We start from the raw sequence: 10,271 nt of genomic DNA on the forward strand, positions 1-10,271 counted from the left end.
TTCTTACTGTGCATGTTTTACCTTCATTTTGAGAGTTTACCATGTCTCACTCAGTTTCCCAAACTGCTTATTTTCTTGGAGTGAACCCAAAGATAAGGGCTGTTTAAAATAAAGATGTCTCTGAACTCTATTATTTGAAGATTGGGTCACAGCATCTGCACCTAATTTTACCTTAATAATGTTGCTGCAGAAGTCTGTATAAATCAAGAAGCTAATTGTGTATCCCTATGCATTTATGGTATTTATTATTTGTTGCTCAGCCATTTCAGACATGTCCAACTCTTTGTGACCCCATGGACTGTGGCCCACCAGGCTCTTCTGTCCATGAAATTCTCCAGGCAAGAATACTGGAGTGGGTAGCCATTCCCTTCTCCAAGGGATCTTCCTGACCTAGAGGTTGAACCTGGGTCTTCTGAATTTCAGGCAGATTCTTTACCATCTGAGCCACCAGGGAAGCCCACTGTTTCAACTACATGGTACAACACAGAATAAGAATTTGATAGTAAATAAATAATAAATCAAATTCTCATTCTGTGTGGTACCATGTAGTTTGAATAGTTGAGCCATGACTTTAAATTCTGTGATTTGTTGAGAATGATTAATCTTGGCATGTTATAATGTGCAACACACTCAGAAAATAGCTTTATAAGTTGGCATTCACAACCTGGCATTGCACAATCCACACTGAGATAAAAATTCCTTAAGAAATATTTTCTGATAATACACATAATAAATATTTAGAAAATTCTGGAAAACTTCTTAGGGTAAAGAAAACCCAAGTTAGCATGATTCTACCATCCAGAAAGAACTCACATTAATATTTCATAAGTAGCCTTTATATGGATATTTTAAAATCTAAATTAGAATCATGAATATAAGGCACTCTGTAATGGTATATTACATTGTGTAACCTGCCTATTATACTTAACAGCAAATTGTTTTCCTAGATTCCTGAGTATTCATGCATATGTTGCAAAGCTAATTTAACCTATTATGATCAGAAAAGCATGCAGGTGAAAGCCTTAACTAGAAATGACCCATTGTCACATAGGGTTGACCAAAGTAGGTCTGAAATCCAGGTGGTTGAGCCAGTTCTTCTTTACCAATTGTCCTTGGGTCCTTTTTTAAGCAGAGAGAAAGTGGACCCATATCAACACATAGAAACTTCCCCATCCTCTGGTCTCCTTCCCTTTGTATTTCTGCTTCTTTTTCTTAGGTAGCAACTCTGCTACTCATTGCTGTTCTCTTAATCCATATGTTGTGGCTATTCAGAGAGGAAGACTTAGGAGAAAAAACTATATATATATATAGGAGGGCATGGCAGCCCATTCCAATATTCTTGCCTGGAGAATACAAGCATACAGCTTGTATGCTTAGTCACTTAGTTGTTCATATATATATATATTTATGAATGTATATATGTGTGTGTATATATGTATGCATAAGTGTTAAGTCCCTTAAGTCGTGTCTCTTTCTGACCCCATGGACTGTAGCCTGCCAGGCTCCTCTGTCCATAGGGACTCTCCAGGAAAGAATACTGGAGTGGGTTGCCATGCCCTCCTCCAGGGGATCTTCCCAACCCAGGGATTGAACCCAGGTCTCCCAAATTGCAGGTGAATTCTTTACCATCTGAGCCACAATGGGAGTCCATGAATACTGGGGTGGGTAGCCTATTCCTTTATCTAGGGGATTTTCCCGACCCAGGAATAGAACTGGGGTCTCCTATATTGCAGGCAGATTCTTTACCAGCTGAGCTACCAGGGAAGCTTGTATATGTATATAAGCTTGTTTTTGATATTTAGATCCTATTGCATTAAAGACAGACACTTTCTCAAACAGAGGTAATGACGCTGAGGATATAGAAGGGTGACAGAAATACAATACCCACATAGTCCACGATTGTGATGGTGACATATTACTCTATCATATGGATATGCCACAGCTTATGTTGCTAATCTATTACTCTAAAAATGAAACTATTTCTTCCCAGTTATAAATAATAATGCAATGGCAATTGTATTTTCCTTCAATAGTATCTTTAGGATAAATTTCTGGAGGTGAATTAGTCAGGCATATGAACATGTTCATGAAATTTAACTCAAAATGCCATGTCTAATACAGAGATGTAATTTATACTCTGTGGTGGTTGGTTGTTGTCTATCTGCCTTCACATCCTCCAGTCATGACCCTAACATCCATTCTTGGCCCCTTCCTGCTCAAATCCTGGGGAGTCTGCAGGCAGGAGTTTGATAACATCACTTGGGCTTCCTTGTCCTCTGGTTTTGAGTCAGGCTCAGTCAAAGGGAGGCACCAGCAGGAGAGGCCTTGGTGCTTTACTCTTCCTTACAATGCCCTTCAGGGCAACCACACTGCTATTGGTAGAACCTGCATTGTCCTCAAAGATTCAGAGTGCGCCATCTGTTCCTGCTGGGACGCAGGTTGACATATATCGTTGTTGTTCAGTTGTTAAATCATGCCTGACTATTTGTGATCCCGTGGACTGTGGCACGTCAGCATCTTGCTCAAACGCACGTCCACGGAGTCAGTGGTGCTATCTAGCCATCTCGTCCTCTGCTACCATCTTCTTTTGCCTTTAATCTTTCCATCATCAGGATCTTTTCCAATGAGTTGGCTCTTTGCATGAGGTGGCCGAAGTATTGGAGTTTCAGCTTCAGCATCGGTCCTTACAGTGAATATTCAAGGTTATATACAATAACCCAGAATATTCAGGATATATACAATAATATATATATTGTATATATATATATATATTGCCTGAAAAATCCCATGGACGGAGAAGCCTGGTAGGCTGCAGTCCATGGCGTCACGAAGAGTCAGACATGACTGAGCGACTTCACTTTGTCTTTTCACTTTCATGCATTGGAGAAGGAAATGGCAACCCACTCCAGTGTTCTTGCCTGGAGAATCCCAGGGACGGGGGAGCCTGGTGGGCTGCCGTCTATGGGGTCACACAGAGCTGGACATGACTGAAGCGACTTAGCTGTAGTAGCAGCATACAATAATATATAATATATATGTGTATATATATGTGTGTGTGTGTATATATATATATATACAATCCCACACTGACTGAGGATGCCTCCTTCAAAATACCCTTGAGAATAGAAAGGATGACTTAATATAAAAGCTGGCAATTTGAAAAAAACTTTTAGGAGAAAAAGGCATCTCATTTTAATTTAATTTCTTTGTTACCTAATGAGGCTGAGTTTTGTAATATACAGTTAATATTTTTATGTATATTTAGTTTTGGGGACATGAACATTCTAGCAACTGCTTGTCCACCTTTTAAAGAAGGGGCTATCATTTTCTTATAGCTTGAAAATCATATTTATATAGTAGGAATATCAAATATCAAATTTGATATTTAATTTTGCTTTAGGAGTTTTAAAAACCACTCCTTTGTCATTTCTGCCAATTTTTTTTTTTACCTTTAAAAGGTCATTTTCCAATTCCAGTGTCAGCTTCACTTGACACATAGATGAAAATTCTTGTCTTACAATAGCAAATAACCAAACTTGATTACAAATATCCTAACCTTCTAAAGTGGGTTCAGAAAGGTGTTCCTGCTTCCCGGACCTTCTGGTCTCAGCCATGAATGATCTGGCTTGCTGTAGCACTGTGGTTAGTGTTTGTCAAAAGGTAAGACTCCAGCTCATGAGCAAAACCACGTGTCTGCCCCCAGTAGTCACTACCTAATCAGCACGACTTCTTTTTTGTTCTGCCTCCCACACCTTATACAGTGTCTCTCTGAGGAAGAACATAATCTGAACCCTGTTGTGAAAATAACGCGAGAAACTCTGTGAGCGGTTACAAGAGTGAGAGTGTTCCTGAAAAATCAACAAACTGTCTGCTAAGCCCACCCTCTTGGACAATTAGTTCCTTATATATCTTAGTCTCATATTTGAACTTCCAAACTCATCAGTGGCAACATCATATTTTGCCCAACATGGTGCCAGAAAGAAGTGCTCATTAAGAACCCAAAAATAGGAGACCAAAATTCCTTACAAGTCTCTGTAGTTTTCTGTGATGCAAATTCATTTCCTAGTCCAATCATCATCCCCTTTAATATCATATAGCTTAATCACACTCATATACAAAATTAGTGGAAGTGAATGAGCTGCTACAATTTGTCACAAGGTTCTAGTTGGTATTTATGAGATTTTTTTTCCCAATAGAATTTCTTTTTCTCTTTGGCCTCAGCTAGGTCCTTATCCAATTATGATTCTTAACCTCATAGATTGTACCAGGTGTGTGGTCCAGTTCTTTGCAACACCATGAACAGAGGACCCCATGGAGTGTAACCTGCCAGGCTCCTCTGGCCACTGGATTCTCCAGGCAAGAATACTGCAGTGCGTTACCCTTTCCTTTCCAGGGGATCTTCCTGACCCAGGGATTGAACCCGGGTCTCTTGCGTCTCCTGCATTGGCAGGCAGATTCTTTACCACTGGGCCACCTGGCCGGGTTGCATGTGGGCTAAGTCACTTCAGTCCTGTCTGCCTCTGTGTGACCCTATGGACTGTAGCCCGCCAGGCTCCTCTGTCCATGTGATTTTCCAGGCAAGAGTACTGGAGTGGGCTGCCATGCCAAATTATCACTGAAATTGGTTAAGTCATTCAGTTAAGTTCAGTTCAGTCGCTCAGTCGTGTCCGACTCTTCGCGACCCCATGAATTGCAGCACGCCAGGCCTCCCTGTCCATCACCAACTCCCGGAGTTCACTCAGACTCACGTCCATCGAGTCGGTGATGCCATCCAGCCATCTCATCCTCTGTCGTCCCCTTCTCCTTCTGCCCTCAATCCCTCCCAGCATCAGAGTCCTTTCCGATGAGTCAACTCTTCGCATGAGGTGGCAAAAGTACTGGAGTTTCAGCTTTAGCATCATTCCTTCCAAAGAAATCCCAGGGCTGATCTCCTTCAGAATGGACTGGTTGGATTAACGATCTTAATTATTTGAAGGTGTTGTGCTCTTTCATTCACTTGTAGCACTGCTGCTCCTACTGCTAAGTCACTCACTCGTGTCTGACTCTTCACGACCCCGTGGGCTGCAGCCCACCAGGCTCCTCCACCCATGGGATTTTCCAGGCAAGAGTACTGGGGTGGGGTGCCATTGCACTCATAGCACTGGACAGGGGCAAATTCCAGAAATTCTTCTGGAGGCATTTTGTAGTAGCAGTTCCATTTTTCCCTTGATCAACAGGATCAATCAACTGTAATTCCATTTGTTGCTGATGGATGGGTCATAAGTGACAATGTGGCAGCCTCAAATTGAAATTCAAGTTGACCACCGTTGTCATTTCTGGTGGAAATATATCTTCTTTGGAATCTAAGACTTACACAATAGTAGTGTCCAAGATTCGGGGAAGATGTTGTTCAGTTGCTCAGCTGTGTCCGATTCTTTGCGACCCCATGGACTGCAGCACACCAGGCTTCCCTGTCCTTCACAGTCTCCTGGAGCTTGCTCAAACCCATATCCATTGAGTCAGTGATGCCATGCAACCATCTCATCCTCTGTCATCCCCTTCTCCTCCCACCTTCAATCTTTCCCAGCATCAGAGTCTTTTCCAATGAGTCAGTTCTTTGCATCAGGTGGCCAAAGTATTGGAACCTCAGCTTCAGCATCAGTCCTTCCAATGAATATTCAGGACTGATCTCCTTTAGGATGGACTGGTTGCATCTCCTTGCAGTGCAAGGGACTCTCAAGAGTCTTCTCCAACACCACTGTTCAAAAACATCAGTTCTTCGGTGCTCAGCTGTCTTTATGGTCCAGCTCTCACATTCATACATGACTACTGGCAAAACCATAGCTTTGACTATAGGGACCTTTATCAGCAAAGTAATGTCTCTGCTTTTTAATACACTGTCTAGGTTTGTCATAGCTTTGCCTCCAAAGAGCAAGTATCTTTTGATTTCATGGCTGCAGTCACTGTCTGCAGTGATTTTGGAGCCCAGGAAAATGAAATCTGTCACTGTTGCCACTGTTTCCCCATGTATTTGCCATGATGTGATAGGACCAGATGCCATGATCTTCATTTTCTGAGTGTTGAGTTTTAAGCCAGCTTTTTCACTCTCCTCTTTCACCTTCATAAAGAGGTTCTTTAGTTTCTCAAAGGTCTGATGCCATATTCTGATGTCTGCTGACAGCTTTTCAGCTTCATCCCTGCTCTCCCTTCTGCCCTGCCACTGGGCAAGCTGAGAGGAAGCCTTCCTTTGCTGCAGTGGCTGCTACTGCTGCTAAGTTGCTTCAGTCGTGTCCAACTCCGTGCGACCCCATAGATGGCAGCCCACCAGGCTCTGCCATCCCTGGGATTCTCCAGGCAAGAACACTGGCGTGGGTTGCCATTTCCTTCTCCAATGCATTTAACGTGAAAAGTGAAAGTGAAGTCACTCAGTCGTGTCTGGGAGGTGCAAATCAGAGGTGCTCCTGTGGATGCCTAGGGACCCTCCCCCAGCTCCGGACCCAGACAGGATGAGAACACCTGCTCAGTCTCCTTTCCTGCTCTCTCAGGCAGTGACAAATCAAAGGGGTGATGTGATCACCCTCCTTTTGTTCCTGAATTTAAGGGCAAAAAAAAAAAAAAAAAGTTCACCGGGAAGATAGTTGCTGCACTTTTTTCTGTAGATTTCCTTCCTCAGAATGTCAATTAGATTTGTCTGTTTACCAACCACATCACAAATCCGCACCTTCAAAACACATCATTTTTTATAGTTAGGTGATGATTCTGTGGGAAGAAATTTGGACTGGACTAGGTTGGCCAGTTCTTTACTGATCAAGATAGTATTTCTGGTAAAGTAAATCTTATGGCACTGCAAAATGACCTATTTTATATCTAGAACTTCATTTTGCCTTAAAGTCTACTTCGTCTTATTAAAGTATTAATATAGGTACAGGCACGCCTCATGTTACTGCATGTCATAGATACTGCATTTTTTTTTTAAGAAATTAAAGGTTTTTGCACCAAGTAAATCTTTTGTTTCTACATTCCCAACAGCATTTGCTCAGTTTGTGTCTCTGTGTCACGTTTTGGTAAAACAATATTTCAAACTCTCCCCACTAGCAATAAGATTACAATTTGCTGAAGGCTTAGATAATGATAGCATTTTTTAGGAATAAAATATTTTAAAATTGAGTCATATTTTTAAAACTTAGTGCTAGTGCACACTTAATAAACCAGCGTACAATGTAAGCATAATGTTTATATGCACTGGGAAACTAAAAAATATGTGTGACTTGATTTCTTGTGATATGTGCTTTATTGCTCTGGTCTGGAACTGAATATACAGTATTTCTGAGGTCTGCCTAGATATCAGCTCTGAATGGTGTTTATGAGGTATTATCTTTTTCATCACTTTATTTTAAATTTTCTGTACACATATTTCAAATATATCTCTTCAAGGTCAGTATTTATTGTTTGTGTTTTCTTCATTTAGATCGTCACATGGTTCATTGCCCATCTACTTATATATTGGACTTTCATTATATCATAGTGCTGTATTTTTCTTATTTGCACTCAGTGTTTTACTTCTCATTTCCCTTCTTGTTGATTGATTGAAATATTTTTATTATTCCATTTTTTCATGTTGGTGGGTTAAATACTCTTTGACTCTTCTGTAGTTGTCAAGCTAGATATTTTATGCTCTTATTCAACAAATTCTTTCAAACACAATATTTACTTTTAAAATTCAATGTTACTTTTATTTATTCACATATTTCACATTTTTCTTTGATTTTCACAATGAAACAGGTTAAATCTTCTAACTGTATCATTGCTGTCTGCTCCTCTCCTGTAATTTTTATTCTTTTGTCTTTCTGTGCCTCATTCTTGATAGTTCTTCTCATCTATTTCCCATTCACTAATGTTCTCTTCAGCTACTAGTAAATCTTACTTCCTGTTACATTTCACTCCTCAGTTCCCAATTTCAGTAATTGCATTTTTAGTGTAGAATTTCCAGTTTTTTCTTTTTCAAACCTAGAATATATATATATTTTAAATCTTTCAATTCTTTGCAGAAGTGCTTGTGCTTTCCTTTTATCTCCACAGTAAGCACAGTTATCTAACAATCCATATCTATTGATTATACTATCTGGAGTAACTGAGGACCCATTTTTGCTTAACATTTATGTGTTTGTTGGTCTCCATTCAGATGTCACATCTTCTCAAGGCTCCAGATACCTTTGATTGTGTGCTGAACATTTTAATAGAAATATATTTTTTAGAAATACTTGTCAAAGTGTTAGATGATGTAATATACTTTCAGGGAGAATTTTAAACCTCTTTCAGGTATCTGAGGACATTAGAAATATATGATCAGCCAAACCCAATGACACAGCATGAGATTAGTTTGGATCACTGATATAACTCACAGAAGTGCTGTGGTCTACGTTGTAAGGGCCTGTTCAGTGCTATTTATATTTACTTTTAGGAGACAGCACTGTAAAGGGTGGTTATAGAGCTGTGTGGATAGCAGGCTGTCGTCCAACTCCTGTGCTACTAGTTCCATGAGGATGAAAGTTTCCTGCTCATACTCTAAGCTGTTCATCTTATTTTAATACTGGGCAGAATAATCCCAAGTTTTTGGCTCATCTCACTGTGCATGCTGTGTGCTGAGTCACTTCAGGGACATCCGACTCTTTGTGACCCTATGGACGCAGCCCCCCAGGCTCCTCTGGCCACCGGATTCTCCAGGCAATGGTACTGGAGTGCGTTGCATGCCCTCCTCCAGGGGATCTTCCTGACTCAGGGATCAAACCTGTCAAAGTCTCTTAAGTCTCCTGCATTGGCAGGCGGGTTCTTTTCCACTAGCACCACCTGGGGAGCCCTCATCTCACTGATATCCAGTGTATTCTACAAGTTAAGTCTTGTGATTTCTTTTAATTGTATTGTATTGCTTACTTTGAGGTTTTTCTCCTTTGAGTAATACATTTAACACAGGAAATGATAGGCAACAAAACCATTGGAAAGTCTGAGAAGTGAAAAAATATGGAAGCTTAAGGAGTACAGAGAAGCAACTCCCAATAGTCTCAGCTGTGATTGTACTAAAGTAGACGACTTGAGAAAAGACAAATATAATCTACTATGTTGGAAACCAGATTAGTGGCTGCTTAGGACTACAGTTTGGGAGAAGGCAATGGCACCCCACTCCAGTACTCTTGCCTGGGAAATCCCATGGATGGAGGAGTCTGGTGGGCTACAGTCCATGGGGTCACGAAGAGTAAGACATGACTAAGCGACTTCACTTTTAATTTTCACTTTCATGCATTGGAGAAGGAAATGGCAACTCACTCCAGTGTTCTTGCCTGGAGAATCCCAGGGACGGAGGAGCCTGGTGGGCTGTCATCTATGGGGTCACACAAAGTCGGACACGACTGATACAATTTAGCAGCAGCAGCAGCAACAGCAGGACTTCAGTCAAAGAGATAATTGACTGAGAGGATGCAGGAGAGAACTTCTAAAGTGATGGGAACATCCTGTATCTTGATTTGGGAGGTGGTGACATAGGTGTATACATTTAGCAAGACTCACTGAAATGCACATCTCAGAGCATGCACTGTAATATAAATTATACTCCAATGAAGAACTTTAAATAAAAAAGCAAACAACAGAGAGAACTGTCTGGTTGTTAAGAGGAAGCAGAAGTCAGTTTTCTAGAGGAAGAGATTCAAAGGTGATTGAAAAGTCAAAGTCATCAGTGATAGGAGGCACGATTATGCAGGTTTTCAGGAAGACCCTCTGTTAGGAGATGTTCCTGACAGTGAGAGGTTTACCTGTATAACTGTTATTCTCACATCTTCTGGAAGAAGCAAACAAGTTTTTCCTTTGAGACTCAGAGAAATCAAAAAGGAAGAGACAGATAGAGCAAGGTCCTTCCTTTTATAAATGATGACGTTTCCCACAGCCTCAGTGGCAAATGACCTCGAGCAGGAAGCAGGTTTCCAAGTCCTGCTGCGGGGCTCCTGCTTCTGTTCACCCAGCCTCCTGCACCCTCAGGAGTCAGAGCACCACATGGAGGAATAAGCTGTGCTTTGGTGCCCACAGACCAACATGAGAACCCCGCCTTGCCACCTACTAGCTTTGTGACTTTGGCTAAGTTATTTAAATTCTATTTGGTTCAGTGTATTCATTGGTAAGCTGAAATCAAGATTGACGGGAGAAATATCAATAACCTCAGACATGCAGATGACACCACCCTTATGGCAGAAAGCGAAGAAGGACTAAAGAGCCTCTTGATGAAAGTGAAAAAGGAGAGTGAAAAA

The sequence above is a fragment of the Bison bison genome, unplaced genomic scaffold (genome assembly GCF_000754665.1).
Source record: "Bison bison bison isolate TAMUID 2011002044 unplaced genomic scaffold, Bison_UMD1.0 scf7180017864514, whole genome shotgun sequence".
NCBI classification, from domain to species: Eukaryota; Metazoa; Chordata; class Mammalia; order Artiodactyla; family Bovidae; genus Bison; species Bison bison.